Below are 23,798 nucleotides of genomic sequence, written 5' to 3' on the forward strand. Positions count from 1 at the left end.
AGTTACAGAATTAGAAGCACTAGCTGTGTTCTGCGCCTTTACTAATTTCCATTTCTATTTCTATCAGAAAGACACTAAAGTGCATGCTGATCACTGCGCATTTCCATTTTTATAGTTGTTAACAAATGATCGCTTAGCTCGTTAGGCTTTCTATTTACGACAATTTCGTATCACCATTGTTAATATTCCTGAGTCACAGAACATTGTTGCTGATATTCTGTCATGTGCACCTGTTCGAATAATTAGAGCAAGTGAGGAGGATTGTTCTCAAAACAATTTTAGTTTGTGGTATATGCATAAGGTTGCATATGAAAACCATACTTCTTTTCCACATAGGCCTATTGCCAAGGAATAGGACAAAGAACTAGTGTGGAGGGAGGTAAGGAGTGGAATGATAAAGCAGATACTGCACTGAGACATTATTATTCGGTATAAAACACCCTTCTATTCAGACTCTGAATTCCTGACACTTCTCTGTGTTGTATGCATGCCTAATGGTTTGGTTAACAAACTAATTGTTTCATACACCTTAGTTATGGCCATTTTGGTCCCAGAAAATGTTTCAATGGAGTATGTGATGTAACTGCAACAATATGGAGAACGGAGTTCGTTATGTTCTAGTAAAACGCAAACATTGTCAGACAGCAAAACCTCTAACCGTTTCACGCAGTACTCCACTATTCCCCTTCATTCCAGCCAGCTAAACTGAAAGAATTCTCAGTTGTAGACCTGTTAAATTTTCTGCAGAAACAAACCATGGTTTTCCTTTTGCTTTTGCAGGAACTGAACTCAGTTCTAAATTTGTCTCATTTACTCTGCTGTACAAGGTGATCGCAAAGCCAGTGTCTGTTGCTTTTTGTAAAAAAATTATAATGGAAGTTAGCTATGTTGATAAAGTTACTTTAGACAGTAGGCCTTAGTTTTGTACGTGCCATTGGTTGCACACTTTACGACAAAAACAGATTAAATCAATTTTTATCCTACATGATCATCCCACCTTAAATCCATATATACACATGATGGAGTGAGGAAAACATTGTAGATTATGTTATTTTCACCAACTTAAAGCTTTGGATGAATAATTAAACATTTTTCGGGATGTATTAAATGAACAACCTAAAGATTCACTATCAATATCTTCACTTCTGGAACTGAGAAACAAGAAGCCACCACATAGTGTAAGGTAAGTAGTACCCTTACCACTACAGTGACGACTAAATCATCGTGATGTGATCAACTTGACACTCTCTAATATCAAGAGGACAGCTGACAAAATGGACAGATTGCAACATTGCTGAATAAATTTGAAGGAAATATGTGAAGGGCCAAAAGTTGTAGTCAGATTCCGTTGTTTATCACCTAGAGGAAAAAGAGGAAAATCACATAACTAAAATTTTTTCTTAGTATAAAGTGAATCATTCCACATTAAATAGACTGGACGTACAAATTTTGTAGATGTGGAAACATTAAGGTGAAAATGCATTTAGTTCTGACCAAAATACATAATGAGGCATTCACTCGTTGCGATATCGACATACTAAGACTGCTTCAGATATCACAGAAAGGGAACCGATACAGCCTACATCCCTCATGAAATTTGTTACAGCATGGCCTATTGCACAAGAGATTGCTGATACAACAGCACGAGTCCTAGAACAATGACTAACTTGCAGTTTCGGAGTACCAACATTATTACTGAGTGACCAAAGAGCAAACTTCCCAAGTGACTTCTTAAAAAGGATTTGTCGTGTACTGAAGACGAAGATGATTCAATCTTGTGCGCACCATCCTCAAAACAACGGAGCACTCGAAAAGCCACATTGAACACTAACAGAATAATTACACGATTATCTGGGAATGAAGCAGGAAATCTCGAATGGGTGGATAAATTTGGCCACTTTTGTATATAACACGACACCGCATTCATCAAATCAGTTCATTCAATTTTAGTTATCTTTCAGGAGATTGTGCAACATTACCAACATTCAGAAGCTGGACTTGGCTAGAGTACAATCCAGCTACGATGATCACGCAATTGTACCAAAGGAAGAGATGCGCAAGATGCATCAGACGGCAAGGACTATTAATAACGAATGTAACGGAACAATAAGAGCGTTACTATCGCACTCAAAATCCCAAGCAGTTCAGAGCAGGAAAGAAGGTATTATTAACGACGAAAGTGTGAAAAGGGGGCAGTCAATGAAGTTAACAAGCCATGCAGAGGACCTTTCTATGTTATAAGACTTCATGGACCAAACTTAGTATTCCAATTAATGAATAAGTAGTTCAAAACAGTTCTCTCGAACAGACTAGTGTGGTTTATTTAACTTTAGACATGTGAGGTTTGCGAACAAATCGAATTGATTCTTTCTGAAATAGAGTAGAAAGAATAGGCTAAAGTCCATCTTAAAACTGAATGAAGATGGATTTCCTCACAGTAATGCCAAAGATGTAAGTGAGGGAGCCGTTGCAAATGTAGACGTCTCAGATGCAACAGCCAATGCAGGAAATCGAAAGGAGAGAAGTGTTTCAACAATATGTTTACGAATTGAGATCCAGCTCATGGGTACATCTCACAGAAAGTGAAAGCATTCCTAACTCCAGTGTTTTGTCACCAGATACACAAGATCGCAGATAAAGAATGGAGCGATGTCGTGTCTCATTTCTATTCGTATATTAAAATGTAATACAGTTCATTTACGAGCAAATACTTTAATCGGGATTGGCATTTACATGAATTCCCTGGAGTAAAATAATACAGATTTACGGTATTTACAATGAACTGCGGCTGTTTGTATGACCACGAACTTTAAATTTAAAAACAAGAACAATACCTCAAATGAACTGCTGACTTATTTCTGTTGTTACATTAAAATGATCTTAAAAATTAGTAAAGACGTATTCATTTAATTTCAGGTACAGTTAGTATGGATAAAAGTAATTGTATTTGTATGGTTAAAGCTGTTGCTGTGACTACGAACTTTATATTTAAGACAAGAAGAAAACTTCAAATGAACTGCTGACTTATTTCTGTTCCTCCATTAAAGATTAGATTAGATTAGATTTATACTAGTTCCATGGATCATGAATACGATATTTCGTAATGATGTGGAACGAGTCGAATTTTCCGATACATGACATAATTAGGTTAATTTGACAACATACTTAAGTTAATATAACAACTTTATTTTTTTGCGTTTTTTTGTTTTTCTTTATTTTTTTTATTTTTTTTTCAATATTTTTGTTTTTTTTTCTTTTTTTCTTAATTTATATCTAAAAATTCCTCTATGGAGTAGAAGGAGTTGTCATTCAGAAATTCTTTTAATTTCTTCTTAAATACTTGTTGGTTATCTGTCAGACTTTTGATACTATTTGGTAAGTGACCAAAGACTTTAGTGCCAGTATAATTCACCCCTTTCTGTGCCAAAGTTAGATTTAATCTTGAATAGTGAAGATCGTCCTTTCTCCTAGTATTGTAGTTGTGCACACTGCTATTACTTTTGAATTGGGTTTGGTTGTTAATAACAAATTTCATAAGAGAGTATATATACTGAGAAGCTACTGTGAATATCCCTAGATCCTTAAATAAATGTCTGCAGGATGATCTTGGGTGGACTCCAGCTATTATTCTGATTACATGCTTTTGTGCAATAAATACTTTATTCCTCAGTGATGAATTACCCCAAAATATGATGCCATATGAAAGCAATGAGTGAAAATAGGCGTAGTAAGCTAATTTACTAAGATGTTTATCACCAAAATTTGCAATGACCCTTATTGCATAAGTAGCTGAACTCAAACGTTTCAGCAGATCATCAATGTGTTTCTTCCAATTTAATCTCTCATCAATGGACATACCTAAAAATTTGGAATATTCTACCTTAGCTATATGCTTCTGATTAAGGTCTATATTTATTAATGGCGTCATACCATTCACTGTACGGAACTGTATGTACTGTGTCTTATCAAAATTCAGTGAGAGTCCGTTTACAAGGAACCACTTAGTAATTTTCTGAAAGACAGTATTGACAATTTCATCAGTTAATTCTTGTTTCTCAGGTGTGATTACTATACTTGTATCATCAGCAAAGAGAACTAACTTTGCCTCTTCATGAATATAGAATGGCAAGTCATTAATATATAATAAGAACAACAAAGGACCCAAGACTGACCCTTGTGGAACCCCATTCTTGATAGTTCCCCAGTTTGAGGAATGTGCTGATCTTTGCATGTTACGAGAACTACTTATTTCAACTTTCTGCACTCTTCCAGTTAGGTACGAATTAAACCATTTGTACACTGTCCCACTCATGCCACAATACTTGAGCTTGTCTTGCAGAATTTCATGATTTACACAATCAAAAGCCTTTGAGAGATCACAAAAAATCCCAATGGGTGGTGTTCGGTTATTCAGATCATTCAAAATTTGACTGGTGAAAGCATATATGGCATTTTCTGTTGAAAAACCTTTCTGGAAACCAAACTGACATTTTGTTAGTACTTCATTTTTACAGATATGTGAAGCTACTCTTGAATACATTACTTTCTCAAAAACTTTGGATAAAGCTGTTAGAAGGGAGATTGGATGGTAATTGTTGACATCAGATCTATCCCCCTTTTTATGCAAAGGTATAACAATAGCATATTTCAGTCTATCAGGGAAAATGCCCTGTTCCAGAGAGCTATTACACAGGTGGCTGAGAATCTTACTTATCTGTTGAGAACAAGCTTTTAGTATTTTGCTGGAAATGCCATCAATTCCATGTGAGTTTTTGCTTTTAAGCAAGTTTATTATTTTCCTAATTTCAGAGGGAGAAGTGGGTGAGATTTCAATTGTATCAAATTGCATAGGTATGGCCTCTTCCATTAACAGCCTAGCATCTTCTAATGAACACCTGGATCCTACTACATCCACAACATTTAGAAAATGATTATTAAAAATATTTTCAACTTCTGACCTTTTGTTCGTAAAGTTTTCATTCAATTTGATGGTAATACTGTCTTCCTCTGCTCTTGGTTGACCTGTTTCTCTTTTAATAATATTCCAAATTGTTTTAATTTTATTATCAGAGTTGCTGATTTCAGACATGATACACGTACTCCTGGATTTTTTAATAACTTTTCTTAATATAACACAGTAGTTTTTATAATTCTTGATAGTTTCTGGGTCACTACTCTTTCTTGCTGTCAGATACATTTCCCTTTTCCGGTTACAAGATATTTTTATACCCTTAGTAAGCCATGGTTTGTTACAAGGTTTCTTACGAGTATATTTAACTATTTTCTTGGGGAAGCAGTTTTCAAATGCATTTACAAAAATGTCATGAAATAAATTATATTTTAAATTGGCATCAGGTTCACGGTACACCTCATCCCAGTCTAACTGCTGTAGGCTTTCCCTGAAATTTGCAATTGTTAAATTGTTGACTGAACGTACTACTTTGGAGGACTGTTTAGTATTGCTGAAGGGAGCTATGTCATATATTGTAACTAGCTGTGCACCATGATCAGAAAGACCATTCTCAACAGGCTGAGCATTTATCTGTTTAAACTTATCTTGGTCTATAAAGAAGTTATCTATCAGTGAGCTGCTATCCTTTACCACCCGAGTAGGAAAATCAATAACGGGTGTCAAATTGAAAGAACCGAGTAATACTTCAAGGTCATTTTTCCTATTACCCTCTTTCAGAGAATCTACATTGAAGTCCCCACAAATAATAATTTGCTTCCCCCTGTCTGACAGATAGCACAACAAGGAGTCCAAATTTTTCAGAAATAGATGAAAATTTCCTGATGGGGACCTATATACAGTTACAATTATAAATGTGCCTTTATTTAATTTAAGCTCACAGGCACATGCTTCTATATGTTTCTCTACACAAAACTTTTTTGTTTCTATACTTTTTGCACAATGATAACTTTTGACATATATGTCAACTCCTCCTTTCTCCATATTTTCTCTCATTACATGTGCAGAGAGCTTATAACCACTTACATTTACCTTATCCACATCAGTAACAATGTGATGCTCAGACAGGCATAGTATATCTATTTCATTCTCAGCTTCTAAATCTTCCAAACAAACCAGAAGCTCATCTACTTTATTCTTTAAACTCCCAATATTTTGATGAAATATACTTACATTATTCTTAATTATACTTTTATGAGAACCTTCCCTTATTCTAACATTTGCAGTACTCTCCTGTCTGAGTTTCTCATTGTGCTTAGGCCTAGTTCCTATACCAGTGGTCACATGGTGTTCAGAGAGGCAGATTATGTCAATTGGGTTGGGTGACTTTAGTTCATCAATGCAATTACCTAGGACTGAGATACAACTTGGTGGAGATAAAATTTCTGGTGATTGATGAAAATTTATAATTGATAGCTGTGATTGGTGATCCAATGTGCTAGAATTGTGCTGTTGAATTTCTTTCCTAAACTGAAGATTTGTTTCAATCCTGACCTCTCGTAGAACTTGACATCTTTCTGTCTTACCTATCCTAAAAAAGGTGCTGCTCCAACACCTGTAACCACTGGTATTTTACCATTCATGGCAGTGCCTCCCCCCCTTAAATTTCCTGCTATTACCCCAGCCAATTTCCCCTTCCCTTTCCTGTTGAGATGTAGGCCGTGCCTCATATAGTCCCACCTACTGAGATAATCAGCAGGAACCACACCAATATGAGCCCCCGCACCCGACACAAGCAGCCGTTCCAACTCCAAATTAACTCTCCCAACAGAAGAGTTCAAATGAGGCCGGTCATGGCGTCTCAGGACAGATACAAATTCAACATTGGTGTATCTCGATGCCGACGCAATCTTTACCAGGTCACACTCTATACTGTACCCAGGATCTCTGTCGATGCTGTTCCCTGGCCCTCCCACAATAACCACGGTGTCTTCCCTGGTAAATCCTTTACAGAGTGAACCTAAATCCTCTGTCACCTGATCCAGACTAGCACTTGGTTTGAAAAAATTTGTGACCTGGTATTCTGGTCCTAATTCCTCCTGCAGAAGTTGGCCTACACCTCTGGCATGAGAACTGCCTAACAACAAAACTTTCTTCCTTTTCGATGACTCTCCTACATTCTTTTTCAATTTCCTATTGAAAGTTTGTTGTGTCCTGTCTACACCTACCTCTGCTTGAGGCTCATCAGTTTCTAACTGAAGCAACAGGTCAAACTTATTTTTGACATTCACCACAAAACTGTCAGACTTAGTTCTAGGCCTGTTCCTTCTGCTACCTGTTGCCACTTCCCACCTCTCTTTGCCCTTCTCCCTCCTTAACCTGTCCAGATCTTCCCTAGCCTGATCTAGCTCAGCCTGAAGGGCAGCAATTTTCCCTTCCTGTTCCACTATCTTCCTATCTCTGCTGCAAATCCTACATAACCACTGATGAGCCTGATCCACTTTCCCAACACCCACGCCACTGCAGTCCCCCCAGTGAAAAAAACTACTGCATCCATCACACCAAACCCCGGAACTAACAATTCTACGGCAAGTCAGGCACTTCTCACTCATGGCAAAAATAATACTTTAGCTAGAATAAATCAATTAAATTACCGAAAATCAAAAAATGATCTGCAATATCAGCAAGGCTGAATCTGTTTATTTCAGCCAAAGGTAACACGCATAAAAGTATTATTCCAACAATAGAAGGCGTCGACATTTAGACACATAGTGCAGGAATTATTCTGTGATTGGCTTTTTACGTCGTCACCACTGTAGCTAGGATGTAGAGAGAGGGGTAGAGGACGCCGTTAGGTGAGAGGTGGGGTTGTGGGTTAGGGTCTAGTAAGTCTTCGAAATTCTGGAGGAAACAATTATTTCCCAGTTCAGTTTGGCCACTGACTGTTTTAGATTTCTTTACGAGGGTCAGGTATCACATCTTTGTTGATAAGATATATTTGGAAGTTTTGTTCTAAGCTTTTTGCAGAAATGCAGATTGTTTTGGGTACGATGTGAGGCAATGCTGGATTTGTTCAAGTTGTTAAGACTGAGTGCATCCATGTGCTCTTTGAAATCTGTTGTGAAGCTGCTACGAGTTTGTCCGACGTAGAAACTTGGATATGAGTTGCAAATGAGGTTGTGTAACCTAACTTTTGATGCTGTTGCATAGTGGTTTTGGTACTGCGTATGATCTTATTTTGTATTTTATTGTTGGTGGAAAAGCTTATTTTTATGTTGTATATCTTGAAGTGATTGTCAATTGAGCCGTGGCGGCTCGTTTTGCTGGCCTAACTACCTCTGGCATCGGTATCCACAGGCACCTCCCTTACGACTTTCCTTGCTTTTCCTGGTTGAGGTGTGGAGGCTCCGTGCGGAGGCAGTGAGCTGTGAACGGCACGTGACGGAAGGAGGAGGGCTGAATAATCACTGCCTGGCGGCAGGGTTTGGTTGGGCCGATTTGGGTTTGACAACGCATGTACCCAGCCGCATCGCCGAGCCACTTGACGAATGTTGGACAGCCGCTAAAGAAGGCAACGAAAGTCATGCTCTGACGCTCTGGTGACGGAAGCTTCCTTCTGTTATTAAAAAGGAGTTAAAAGGATAATTGACGGTGGGGAGAGTGTACCGTAAGATACTGCCTATTGATATTCTGGCCCTGGGCTTTTATTGTGTAAAGGACAATTGACGCAATATTATAGTCTCTTGTTCAGTGAATAATACGTATGTGTTTGTTCAGCAGTGTACCTTGGTTTGAGAGTGGCCAATAGTTGCTAGTGCGTCTTCTCTGAAGCCACGTGATTTAGTAAAGTGTATTGATAATGTGTTTTAGTCATAATTGAATTACGTAGTGCTACTACTGAGTGAAATTTTCTGCTTTGCTGAAGCTAACCTTAACCAGTGTTTCTTAAGGCGTTTTAGCAATACTTATTCATGCCTCAAGGGTTTTAACTGCAACTGCTCTATTTGTAACTGCACCTTGTGAGTTATATGTTCTCGCTTACTATCGTACCTAGAAAAAAGCGTATGAATTTAATGTGTACGACAAAATCCGTTCTAATTATCTCTGTCAATCTTAGCGAGTTTCTCCTGATCTGATTAAAAGCCTTGTGAAGGAGTATATCTATAGTTTATTTATTTAAGTTTGGCTTTAACTACTTGTTTTATCTAAGGTTACGAGATGTATTTATCTTGCTTAAGTGGTTCTCATCATTTGTTAGTGTATATCCTGTTGTTTGAGGGTACTGCCTAGCGTGTCATTTATATTCGCAGTTGGTTGCGAAACACACGAGTCTACCCTGGTGTTTACAGCCGTGACTTCTGGGCCGCGACCTTGGCGGCATCCTGCCCAACTACCGAGGTCTGTGTTCTTGCCGCGGGAGCGCATTGCCGCGTCATCTGTCATACCTAGAAAAAGCTGAGTAGTTGTCTTGTCCCTTGGAGCTATATCTGGATTGAGCGATTGCCGCCACGGTTGTAGGCGTGGAGTTTAGAGGGATTAACTCATGAACTTTGTAAATTATAATCAAGCTGATAATCCTCTTACTGTTCATAAAAGAAGGGTGTTCAAATTCTCTAGTAAATGTTTTTCATGAAGTCAAATGTTCTCTATATCTGGTAAACGTAGTATCCCTGTACTGAATGATTCATATTTCATTCTTTCTGTTCATAAGCTCAGATTCTTCGTGTTTATTGTGTACTGTTTCCTTTTAGTTATATTCGTAAATTTTAGTAGTTAGTTACTTTATATGTCACTATAATTCTGATGATTTTCATGTTGTTACTAATCTGGAATTTAATTGATTAGTATATTTTTCTTAAATAAACGTTAATTTGGTGGAAATGCCGAACTATCTAATGGGTCTCCTTTCCACCTGTTGATGTTTGATCCCTTCCTATCCTGAACCTGTTACCTAGGTTTCATCAATTTTCTGAGAAATCTTCCCTAGGAAAGGCAGGATTACCAATGTGGTCTTTTTTTGTTTGTGGACGGTTGTTCAGCAACTGATTGATTTAATTTTATTGTGTGGATTAGTTTATCTTTTACAACATGATTGCACCCATTGCTTTAGTCAGTTGATTTGATAATCTCTATTTCATTTTGTCTATCGCTTGTGTCCATTAGAATTTTAACCATGCAGTTAACCATTGTTCTGAATAATGCTTTTTTACCTTTGTACGGACGGCAAGAAGAGTTATTTATGGCAATATTCCTGGTTGTTGGTTTTCTGAAAATATGAAATTTGTGTTTTTGTTTACGTAAATATGTAACGCAACGTTAAAAAATATCGTAATAAATCAAGATGCGAGAATAATTGGAACATAACAGATGAAAAAATCATACTGCAGTATTCGATGGCAGACCCTGTCTAGGGTTTTTCGCTGCATGGTGCAATTCTTTCGATTTTACTGCACTCCGGTGACTTTAATGTTCTTGTGGTGAAAATGAGATGAAATGATTATGACAACGTAAACATCCAGTCCCCGAACAAAGGAAACCTCCAATACCGTCGTCAGCCTGACTAGAGATCCGGCGGTCTGGAGACAATGACGCTGTCCACTTCCAATTTTTTCGTATGTTTCTTCGTCGTCTCGCTTTTGCGTGCGGATCAGTTCTGTGCGGACGTCGCATGAGGTGTGTCAATAGTCTGAGAAAACTTTCCTCAGTTTTTATTACAGGTCGACGACCATTCTCTGTCCCATCAACACTAGACCAGGCGCTGCGGAAGTCACACCATAGACTACCATTACAGGTTCATTTCCAGGAATTATTCAAAAAATGTTCAAATGTGTGTGAAATCTTATGGGACTTAACGACTAAGGTCATCAGTCCCTAAGCTTACACACTACTTAACCTAAATTATCCTAAGGACACACACACCCATGCCCGAAGGAGGACTCGAACCTCCGCCAGGACCAGCCGCACAGTCCATGACTGCACCGCCCTAGTTCGCTCGGCTAACCCCGCGCGGTGCAGGAATTATTGCCCAAAATTTATTAACCCTTTTGTCAGCATATTTAATTGGTATTGTCCTTCTAACATACGGTTATCTCTACTTCCTCACATCACCCTTGGAGCAAGAAATTTGCACACACCACAGAACTATAATTTCGCTCCCAACTTCTTTACTCTTGCTTCCTCTTCACTCAAAGACTTTAATATTGTAGATAAATACCTCGTGACGAGATCTCTGTACGTGTCCTCTTTTACGTTTATATCCTCTGATTCCCAGAGAAGGGTAGAGAGTACTTTTCAGTGTGCCAAATACACTCTCTAATGAATTAGGGGAACACGCGTATCAACGCCCGGTATGTCATATGCTTTGCGGTATCAGATGACTAGTTAGAGAAACTTTAGTACCGATATCCAAGTGATCTCTTCTGAGGTACACAGTTGTCATTTTGGGTGTTCTGTTCAACCAAGCACGTGCAGTGTGACACCTTAATGCAGTCCCAGTTGCAAAGGCTGTATGTTTAATCGAAAAAGGATGGGTTTTCGGTCGTGTTGCCGACGATGCAAATGTCTCATCTGTCATCTATAACTGTGCACGAGCTGCAGGGAGACAGGGACACAGGGAGAGTTGGACAAGATCGCCGACGCATTACAGCTCCATCTGAAGACCGCTATCTGGCCAGCTCAACATGCGGTGTAGCACGGTTACCGATAGAACACTGCAATAAGTTTTCAAGGGCGACTCATGCCGTTGTGTACAATCAGACTGTAATGAACAGGTTAAGAGAAAGGATCTTACGACCAAGACACTGTTTCTATGTCAACTGGAGACTTAGTCACTGGAGACACGTGTTATTCACATGCGAATATCCGACGCAAGATGACTGTCGAGTTCATGTGTGGAGACGCCGTGCTGAACGGTAACTGCCGAATGTTGTCAAGGACATCGACAAATTCGGCCAAGGTCCCGTCTGTGGGAAGGCATCAGTGTTGACAGATCTTGGAGGACCGTATGGTAGTTACCGCATGCGGTGGTGGCCTTGCACTTCTTCTAATGCAAGCTAATTCCAGGGCCCTTGTGGCAGGTGTCACCAGGGATGTCTTGCCATCCTGGACATTAAAGTAATGGAATTGCCAGCGGTGCGTTTAGAACTGAACACCATAGATATGTGTGGGACATGCTTGACAGGCGTCGTTCGAACTCGCTCTGTTCGACCGCAGACTCTTCGGGAACTTTCAAGGTCTCTCGTAGAAGACTGGGAATGGGCATCATAGGGTGATCTCCGTAGAGTTATACAGAGCATGCCACATAGGTGTCAGGCGTCGATAAAGGCTCACATAGGGCATACACGTTATTGAAGCTCTCAAAGTCCAACGAAAAGCACCTAGGATGATAGGATGAATGATTGTTTCCAATTTGTTTTCGCAGCTGTCGGATGTTTCAGTTGTTGTTATGTAAACGTACGAGGATGTGATGATATTTTGTTCTGCACTTAATTTTGTAACATACCCAGTCCTCAATAATTGCTCAATGGAGTATGGCAGGCGCCCAGAGTCATGTTCTCCTATTTTCGTTTGGCAGTGTATAAATATATCTTCCTAATCTGTTAATGGATACAACATTCGTGTAAATAAACAGCTGGCATAGTTCTGCGCGAGCTGTTACAAGGAGCAGTCAAACCGTGTTCACCCTCACCACAACATCACGCAGTTAATTTTTATTGTCTTCGAAGGTCATGCCTTCAGTCTTGGTACGCAAGGAAATCCTCCCGCCATAGTACCTCAGTTCGACGTCAAAGGGTCAGGAGTCAAAACAATAAGGCGCTGTCCATCCACGAGCTGTGCGTCTTTCGTTTTACTCCTACAGCGACATGCTAGGGCCTGTGACGCGTAATCTCTAATATCTATGAAGACTGTACATACTTACCTGCAGAAAAAACTGCAAAAATAAATGCGTAACAAATTTTATGAAGGTGTAATTTTATCAAGATATATTTTATGAATACGTAGGGGACACAATAATATCCGTACTTTCTGCCGAGGAAAACTGTTCTTGAAGTTTTGAAAATATGATCTCGTGAGGCATACCTCTCCTAGCTTTCATTGTCTGCCAGTTAAAGAGTTTTCAACATCTCGGCTACACTCTCTCCCCTTTAAAACGTGTCCGTGGTAATCTGCGGTCGATCAATCCTTTTAGTCCCACGTAGTAAGGGGCCCATGTAAGATGGGTCGCTAAGTGTCTGTTATGCAATTTCTTTTGTTGACAAAATACAGTTTCACATCATTTTGAACTAAAGAGTGGCTTGTCTTTTAATTCATGTACAATTTTCCACAATCCTAAATTATAATAAAACAGGATTAAGTCTATTGCGACTCACCCATCCAGTAGTATAAGTAAACTTAAGTTTCATATTTCGTGAAGTGTACAACGTCGCATATCTTTGCATTAAAGTCAATGAAATTCAGTCATATGGTTTTAATTGTTTCGAAATACAGGTTTAATAACCGCCTGAGACAAATAAAGATTTAAACAGGAAAATATATTGGTGTTTCTCTATATATTCACCATTAAATGCCACACAATCCTGCTCACGATCGATCGTTAATGTCGGAAATGACCCCGTATGCAAACTAGAAATGCTATGACCTCTTTAGCTGAGGTAATACCGAAAAGTCGCTTGGCGTTTCGATCCTAGGGGAGGGACGGGGAGAGCGGTTGGGGTGATGTAAAATACATGATAAGACAAAGAACGAAAAGAAAAAAAAAAGAAACGAAACCAATAAGGTATTCTCGAATGGGGCGGAAATCGGTAGACGTGACGTGCATGTACAGACGAACAAAGGATTACAATCTCAGAAAAACTGAACGGTTTATTCAAGAGAAAGAGTTTCATAAGCTGAGAAAATTAATAACGCGTTGGTCCACCTCTGGCCCTTCCGCAAGCAGTTCTTCGGATTGGAAATAATTGATAAAGTTGCTGGATGTTTCCCTGAGAGATGTCGCACCAGTTCTGTCCAACTGACAAGTTAAATAGTCATCCGAACTGGTTTGAAGGCGCTGCCCATAATTCTTCAAACATTATCAGTTGGGGAGAGCTCCGGCGAACTTGTTGGCCAAGTTATGGTTTTGCAAGCACGAAGACGAGCAGAAAAAAGATTCCCCGTGTGCGGAGGGGCATTATCTTGCTGGAAAGTAAACCCCGGATGAGTCGTCTTGAAGGGCAACAAATCCGCGCGTAGAATATCATCGACGTACGGCTGTGCTGTAAGGGCGCTGCGATGATAACCAAAGGAGTCCTGTTATGAAAAGAAATGGCATACCAGACTAATCTGTCTTGGTTGTCGGGTGGTAAGGCAGGCGACAGAGACGGTGGTATTCCTCCGTTGTCCTGGATTCTCCAGACACGTCTTCGGGCAGGACTCATATTGACTGAAATAGAAACGGGCAATATCTGGAATGGTGATACATGTGATGCTACCGTCGCTTGAAGTAGGGCTGCATGGGAACGTAGGTGCAGGCATTCTCGTCATCAAGGTTCCCATTGATCATGTCAGACCACGACAAGGGAGGTCTGTCGCACTTTACACCTAGCACATCGTAACCCCTTCACATCTACGACTGCCATCCGAGAGCAAGTAACAGACTCCCTACAACCTCCTGTGTCATCTCGACCCTTTGGTCGTAGACTAGCAGCAGCTAGAATAGGGAATTACAGTCCCTTGCGTAGGCTGGTGATAACATCGAAACTCTTGCGGCTGCATTGGGAGTGGTGCTGTGTTTCGGAAGAATGGGCTATGATGTATGGCGTCGCATTGTCTTCAGTGATGAATCGTGAATCGGCACGACCCCAGATGATCACCTTCGGCAGGTATAACAGCGACTTATTTTGGAGAGGCGCAGTGGTTTACCCTGTCCTCATCGTATGGGGAGCCTTCACGTTTGACGTCAGGTGACGTCTGGTCGAGAATGAGTGAGTTCTAACGACACAACGGTACGTAACAGACTTCCTACATCGTCTTGTATTACCTCCTATTCATCGGTATCGTGGAGCCATTTTACTACAACGCTCGTCTACACATGGCACGTGTCTGTGAACTGTCTGCATGATGATGAGGTACACCCGTGGCAGACCTCGACAGAACGTGTGTGGGACCAGCTCGCGCGTCAGCTGCGCCCCAGGACCAGTGCCCAGATAACAAGGATCAGTTACTACAGTTGCGGGCTAGCTTTCCCAGGGGAAGAGAATCAAGAAAAAGAGAATTAATATATGAATGTCATTGATCTAATTTCTTGGTCACAAATAAAACACAGACATAAAGTAATAAGTAAAGAGCACATGCTTTTTTCTTAAATTAAACATATATTTGCATGTAATTTCACTGAGAAGTGTTAAGTTCGGAGCTGGCCTGCTAGTTATGAAAGTGAAAGAAACATTTACTTTCTCTGTGACCTCGATCTTTGCAGTGAGATAACTGACCATTAAACAAATCGCTCCACTCAGATGAACATCAGTAATACCACTGCTGATATTCGATTTTGTTAATTCATTGTTAATTTCCTGTGAATATGTTGCAAGTAAGAAATGTTGCAAGTAAGAAGTAAAATGAAGGGCAAAACACCTAATGTTTCATACATAATAGTACCAGATTAAAGAAATACGTATGTCTGTCTAACTTGTCTTTCTTCTCTTCCTGTTTTAGAGCGAGAAATCTGACCTTCGTTTCCTTATTGTGCAAAGTTCCCACGAATTGCTCATGAAGGAGCTGAAAAATGTCGCTTCAGATTGTACTTCTTCCATGCCGGTGAAATTGCAATATCAAGCAGACACTGAAGGTAAGTTTGTGTTTCCATAACAAAAATTTATCTTCTTCCCACTGTGAGTTGAAGCACAGGTGTTCGACCGATTTTCGTTTTGACCATCTTAACTCCTCTTCAGCCATCCTCCTCTCACTAATTTTGTCCTCCCACGAACGCCAAACAGACTTCCACGCCCACTCGAAGTATAGCGGCCTGTCCTGGCGCGCGGGCATCGGCATCTCGGAAACAAACGAGCATTGTTAGCAGAGACGTGGAAAGGGAGCGGCTGGCTGGCTGCGCCCGCGGGCAAACAGTATGGGCACTCGCGAGCGTCTGCGCCTGCAATAGCGTATTAACCCACCCTTGGAGTAGACAAAGTGATAAATGAGGAGTTACTGTGATAGGGGGGAAGAGAGACAAATTTTGAAGGTAATCAGGAAGAGGAAACACAATGAACTTGGACATTGAGTGACAACAGATTGTTTACTGATGGATGCTATGGAGGGAACGGTGAATGGAAGACGAAAAAGACACAGAAGATACCAGATGGTGGAGCCTAATCAACATGGGGCAGTACATTCTGTCAGCGGATTATCTTGCGGTAATCCACTTTCTGCATATGGAGCGGAACTTTATGCACAGAAAACTAGTTTCCGTCGGGCAGGCATCTTCTTGTCTCGAATTAAGACTAGATCACGTTGAAGTAGGGCTTCTTAGTGTCAGATACGCAGATGCCTGTAGAGAATTTTCGTACGTGTCCGAATGTAAAAATTTCCAACAAGCATAGTATCTCCAATGCATTACGCATTTTAGCTCTTTAGGATTGATGAAACATATTAAGAAAACACATATTAATCTTCTGTACATCTACAGTTCACACTTAAGTATCTGGCAGAAAGTTCATCGAATCACCTTCAAGCTATTTCTCTGTCGTTCCACTCTCTAAGAGTGCGAGGGGAAAGGGAACACTTCAGTCTTTCCCTGCGAACTTTGAGTTCTCTTATCTTAATGATAACTTCTCCCTATGTAGGTGGGCGCCAACAAAATATTCTCACCCTCTGATAAGAACGTTAATGATTCAAATTTTATGAGAGGATCCTGCCGCAACGAAAAACGCCTGTGTGTTGATGATTGCTACCCCAATTTGTGTATCATATCCGTGGCACTCTCTCCCCTATTTCTGATAATACAAAACGAGCTGCCCTTGTTTGAACTTTTATGATGTCTTCCGTCAATCTTATGCGGGTTCCAAACCGCACAGCAGTACTCCAGAATAGGGCGGACAAGTGTAGTGTAAGCAGTCTCTTTAGTAGAATTTTTGCGCTTTCTAAGTGTTCTGGCAATAAATCGCAGTCTTTCATTTGCTTTCCCCACAGCATTATTAATGTCATCGCTCTAATTTAAATTATTCTTAATTGTAATCCGTATTTTGCTGAATTTACGGCCTTCAGATTTGGGTGATTTATAGAGAAACCGAAATTCATCGGATCTCTTTTAGTACTCATGTGGATGACTTCACATTTTCCATACATATAGTCAATTGCCACATTTCGCACCGTATAGTATTGACTACTTTGCAAATCGATTTTAATCATCTGATGATTTTGTACGACGTTAATGACAGCATCATCTGCAAACGATGTAACAGCGCTGCTCTGATTGTCACCTAAGTAGTTTATACAGAGCAACAACAGCTGAGGGCCTCTAACACTGTCCTAGGGGAATGCCAGATATTATTTCCGTTTTACTCGATGACTTTCCGTCAGTAATTAAGGACTGATCTTTCGGATAGGAAATCACATACGTGACAGATGCCGCAGCAAAGAGAAATAATTACACAAAGCAACTCCGCTTAACCTTGCTGTGGTGTTAGTGTGTAACTTGAAGCGAGTAGCTTGGGGGAAATGAGCTGATTGTGAATATGTGAATAAATGTCCATTACCATAGTTTTTGGTGGCTCCATGATACTGATTTTCACAAAAAATTAATACAGTACTTGGAACTCTTCTCGGAATTGCTGCCGGATGGTAATATTGACATGAGTCTGTAACGCCGGAAATGCATATCCTCCTATTTCCATCTATTGTACTATTATTTTTTTCCTTGTTTTGTTACCGCAAGATATGACATTTCTGTCTCTTTATATATTGTAATTGCTTTACTGTTTGGATATATATATATATATTTATGCACTTATGTCGACATATAATTGGTTTGTTTCGTAAATATTATTTGTATTTTTACGCTGGGTCTTGCCTAAGGAAAACTGCTATCGAACGATTACGTCGATAGGTCGTGTGAAGAATCAAAGTGTGTAAGATCTTTGGTAGTGTGAACTCTGCCGCGTGGAGCGCGGGCGGAGCAGTGAGAGTCTGGCTGGAGTAGCGAGTGGAGCAGGTGTGTTGTGTGACGCTCCCGCGAGTTGCCGCGCTTTCGGCGTTTGGCAGCATGTAATTGCGCTCGACTCGCGATGATAGTTTCTGACATGGTGTCGCGGACGGGAAGCATTAGCTGGCGCACATCAAGAGCCCGTTTCGCCTGGTGACCGTGTCGAGAAGAAGGCGCGCCAACATCCAGCTTCTGCAACAGCGACGGCCGACAATGAGTGACTGTCGCCACCTCCTCGAACCACGGCTTCAAACCTTCAATTAACCAACAAGGAAGACTAAAAGCACGTAAAGTTTCAGAACTGTATGGCAGACCTCAGCTTTTCAAATTGTTCCATTTGCCTCGCAAAATTACAGCAACTTAGCATGAACCTTTGTTGCTCATTGTCCCAATTGCATTGCCAAGCAGGGTCCCTTCCTTTTCCGAAATGAACCCGAGTGTCGTTGAAATTCAAACGCCAGCATTAAAATAATATAATTAGATTTCACTGCTTTAATTTCAAAGTTCAGTAGCTGGCTACAATATTTAGGTTACACGAGCACAAATTTAGAGTGCGAGTTTTGTTAGCATATTTTAGCTTACCTGTGACTGCAGCTCAGCTTGGTACGTACTAAATTTTACTATTGTTAATAGTTCAGAATCATTTAATTCAAGTTCAAAGTTAAATCTCTTGTTTCTAAATTGCGTAGAGTCAAGTTGCTTTTGAAATGATTGTTGAGGTAGTCCAAGACTAACCGTATTTTACTGGATTTCGATGTGCTTCAGAAAGAAAGCTCACTATTAACTTCAGTCAATCTAGCAAATCGTTAAATCTTACACTCTATTTTACATACTGTACAAATTACCCATTCTGTGGTATTAATCAATCCTAGGTTGGTACAATTTCAGGTCTACAACCTAATAGCTTTCCAGAGCTTGGATACTCTAAGCAATAAGCATTTGTGTGAGGTATACCAATGACTTTATATGGTCCATTATAAACAAACTTAAATTTAGAGATTTCATTGTCTATCTCGCTCGATTTCTCATGAGCTTTTACAAGTACTAAGTCTCCGATCGCAAACTTAACAAAACGCGCTTTAGCGTCATGACGACGTATGCGAGCATCGGCTTTTAGCTTCATTACTTCTCGCAAACGATCCTTTTTCACACCAATACTAATGTCAATCCGTGGAGGGAATTTGATTATTTCTTCCAATTCACTTTCTACACTTTTGTCAATGCCGAAATTCCTCATGTTACGGCAGTTCAAACTCATTCCTACGTCAATACCATTCGGCCAGTTAACAGTGTGTATAGGCTGGTATTGCCTATGCACACCGTCTCCTGCCTCGTCAAAACTAACTACTATTGTTTTATCTTGGGACGTACATGTCGAAGTTTTGCTTTTGCAGTTAATCACTGCACGGTACTTTAATAGCCAATCTAACCCGATAATTACTTCCGTAGTTAAGTCTGGCACGACGACAAACTCTTGTTCAAATCGTGCCCCACATATCTCGAAGTTGACAAAAATCTGTTTTGTGACCGGTTTACTGGCCTTCCCAGTAGCACCGATAATTTTCACTCCTGTTACTGGCATAACTACGATGCCAGGTCTGTCTTTCAGTAACTCAAATATTTTCCCAGATACAGCACTCAATTCTGCACCGGTGTCAATCAACACGTTTAGTTGTAGGTCGTGCATATTAACAGACACTACTATCTGTCTACACTTGTCCTCGACTGTTTCTTTATTTTCCCACAGTAAATCCTCGTCTATATCCAGGTCATTCCAGAAAAAACCATCCGGCTTTGATCCTAAATCCGGTTTATCTGGCGGCCTTTTCAGCCTCTGTTCACATACGGTTTTAATTTCAACACGTTTGTCCTGAGGCTTAGTCTGTAGCGTCGCCTCCAATACCGAAACCTTTTCCTGTAACTCGTCAACTAGTGAGTGTTGCTTTGCTATCAATTCACTAATTGTCACCTTCGTTGATTACTCTTTAATCAGATTGATCTCATCTGCCAATCTACCTGGAGACATGTGCCCAGTAGTATCTGCAATTACTTCCTCTGGATCTGCGCAACCCACACTGCTATCGTCTGACCGTATAACGTCAGCTCTAACCTCATACACACTGTAATCTACGTGGTTTTCTACCAATCGTGTCCGGCTATCACTAAAATTTTCGTAATCTTTCTCCTTAATACTCTCGCAATGTTTAAACTGGATGTTCGCGTCGGATGGGTCGGCTACTTCTACCACTACAACTTTCGGTAAAGTCTGCCGGTTAGGGCCAGAACTTTCCGTTACTACTTCAACATTCAACTCCTGCGGGACGAAACACGACGCATCTTGCTCTTGCTCCCCCTTAACATCAACTATTTCTAGTAAAGTCTGCCGGTTAGGGCCAGAACTTTCTATCATTTCACAAATACTATCTTCCTGTGGGACGAGACGCGGCAAATTCTGCCCGCGCTCTCCATAAATGCTTCTCCCGTACAGGCCCCTATAATCTCTTAGTTCGTCGTATAAGCGACCAAACTGCCTTAACCAGACCTCATCCCTCTCTGCATCCCCTCGCTCAATGACGGACGTGTTATCCGACATCTGATCTTCTCTCAACAATTGCGAATCATTCTTAAACTCAATCTCCAGTTCCGCTGTGGGTATTACAGCTGGCACCTTATAATCGATTTCCGGAACACTACTTAAATTGTTCTCACTGACAGTGAATGTACCTTCTACTGCCGTGTATACAGCTGATCTACTACTTGTGGGCGCACTCCTTTCTCTTAACACTGGCACACTCTCCCGCCGTTGATTATTCCACACGGAATTTTCATACCGACGACACCTGGGTTTTCTCCTGCTATTGGGCCGCCAAAATTTCTCCACGCCCGGTCGGCCCCTCACCGGCGCGGCTAATGGTTTCCCTGTCTCGTCCCAGCAGATACGGTCCCCGGATGCTGCTGAGGCGGCTGATCACACCCTCTGGCGTTATTACTATTCTGTGAAGCCCGTATCACGTTAGTATGATACTGGTTTCCGTCATTCCTGTTATTATTTGCATTGTACCGATTGTTATTACGATCCGAACCATTGTTGTTATTGCTGCCATGGTTGCGGTATGCATTATTCCCATGGTTATCGTTGCTGTGGTACCCGTTGTTGTTACCACGGCCTCTACCACTGTCGCGATTATTGCGCCAATAGTCCTCGTCCTCCACTCTTTCCAGGAAATCATTGATTGTCCTGTAATTGCTTCCTACGTATCGTTTTGTATCATCTGGAAGCTTCTTGTAGAGTTCCCAGACTATTTCGGATTCATAGCGGCGGTCACGCAAATATTCCAACTTGCGGATCCAGCCCTCACAAAACTCCTTCATCGAACCGCGCGAATTCGCATCGAAAGGCCTCGATACGACAAATTCGCGCCAGACACTTTGCTGTTTTTGCTCTGACCAGTATTCAGCCAGAAACAAATTTTTAAATTCGTCAAAAGTCAGGTTCGTAATGTTGAGGTTTAAGCCCCAACGCTTGGCATCACCAGCCAACACATCAATAATCGCATTAATTTTTCTCTCATCAGTCCATGATCTGGGTAAAACTCTTTCACAATTTTTAATGAAATCCGTCGGGTGTATACCGCCTTTTTTCAAGGGGTCGAACCGCTCCTCTTTCGTCAACAACTCCGAACTATGTGCACAGATTGGCACATAGCTCTGTTTTTCGTCAAGTTTCCTTTCTAATTCCGACACCCTCGTAATCACTTGGCAAGTGGTTGTCGCAAGCGTTTCCACTTCCCTCTTTTTCTCTTCGCAGGTATTAGCCTGCTTCGTCACTTTGGTATCTACTTCGGATACTAAAGCCTTTAAAGTTTCCACCTTCTTTTGATCCTCTTTTTTCACTAATTGAATTTGTTCCGTCACCTTATTCTCGATGATCGGAGCAACTGATTCTCCTACACTTTTCTCGATTCTGCTAATTTCAGAATTAAAACGAGTATTTATGCTCGCAATTTCCGCCTGAACGCCTATCATTTCCTGTTTAAGATTACCGATTTCGGTATTAATTACAACAATATCTTCTTTGATTTTATCAACTTTTGTGTTAACAACTCCAACATTGTTGTTAACAACGTTAATAGCTTTGTTCTGATTGTCTAGCATCCGTTCAAGTTTTTCAGACTGAGCTTCTTGCTTGGCCGATTGACTCTTGATTTCGTTAATCAAAACATTCAATAGATCAGTTAAATTCCCGGAAACTACCGGTTTTACTTCCGCAGCGGCTTCCTCTTTAATTGTCCTCCCGTATTCGTCATCAAGGGATTCGCATTTGGTTTTCACTTCCGACTCCGAAACATTTTCTAAAGTGTGGAATTCCATTTCTGCTCTTTGTTGCGTTTCGGCGGTCGCGTCTTTCACGCTAGCCGCCTGCCCCTGAACAATGGGTACCGCGGTGCGCGTTTCCCACTGTTCGACCGATTGTTCCGTATCCAAGTCTACCAAATTTTGGTAATTGTTGCCTTCACTCCAAATTTTGGTAATTGTTGCCTTCACTCATTTTAATAATTTTCAATATAAATAACAAATCTCAAATCTCATTAGGATTCCTCCCACTACTTAATCTCGCTGACGTAACGACCTGTTCGTAACCAATACTTTGTTACGAGATTTGCACCATACAAAATTCGTGTCCAGAACAACCTCAAATCTGAAGATTGTCCTGTCACCAGGTCGCCACGTGTAACCTCCCCCTCACTTATCGACCTTAATGACAGTGAAAAATTAAACCGCGTGTACCTAATGGAAATTTGGGAAAAGCAATCGTCACCGAAGTTAATCTATCGGTGAAGAGGGAGGAAAGGGTTACATCTTAATGAAAGGAAAAATGCAAATGAAACTGGTGGAAATTAATTTTGAAAAGGGATAAAGTTAATAAAGAAAGTAAATGTGCGGCCGTTACGTTAACAATTAACTAGCGGTAATTAGATATTGACTGACCAAGGTCATTAAAGAAGTTGTAATTAATAAGTAATTAATTTTGATTAATCAATTTAATTTTAATCAATTTAATCATGATCTAATCAACTGAAAAATCCAAGCTGCTAGTTTAAGTTTTCAGCTGAGTCACAGTAGATTAAGGAATGTAAATATGATTTTGTAAATAGCTGTAAGATTTCATAAATATGTGATTTACTAGTCATTGCCGATGTACTTAGACGCTGTTTTAAGTTTCAGGCTAGTACATGCGTGTGATGATGGACAGTGTTGAGTTATCCACTGTGATAGTATTAAGGGACTCCTTGAGATTACTCGGGAGTGAGTTTTTCCTAAAGAATTCAGTGAAACGGACGTTCTGGAAACGCCGTCACAAGGGCGAGTGAGATCAAGCGTGCCGCACACGCGGGTGCAACAATACTGGCGAGGCGAGCCGCTGTCGGCTCTTGTGCCGCTGTTGGCTCTTGGGCCGCTGTCGGCATTCTTTGTACTTGCGAGTACGGAAGGCGGAATTGTTTTTCTTCCTGGACAGCTGAAAGAATTCTACTGTCAATATTTATGTTTTTTTCGATCTGATGTGTGTTATTTTCTTGTTTAGCGTTTAATGGACTCCCATGACGAGAATATTAATTATGAAAGGGTTATGTAAAAATGTGTAAACTATGTAATTACTTATTACTTTGCGTATTTTGATCTACCTGTTTTTATGACCATGTACTCTGATTA

The 23,798-nt window shown here is 40.6% G+C and overlaps 1 protein-coding gene across 1 annotated transcript in view; it reads left to right on the forward strand.

Annotated features, from left to right (window-relative positions):
- LOC124595672 (SH3 domain-containing protein C23A1.17-like) overlaps positions 1-23,798 on the forward strand; it is a 126,651-nt gene that overhangs the window by 55,089 nt on the left and 47,764 nt on the right. The gene's annotated exons all lie outside the window — the stretch shown is intronic.

Source organism: Schistocerca americana, chromosome 1 (assembly GCF_021461395.2).
Source record: "Schistocerca americana isolate TAMUIC-IGC-003095 chromosome 1, iqSchAmer2.1, whole genome shotgun sequence".
NCBI lineage: Eukaryota > Metazoa > Arthropoda > Insecta > Orthoptera > Acrididae > Schistocerca > Schistocerca americana.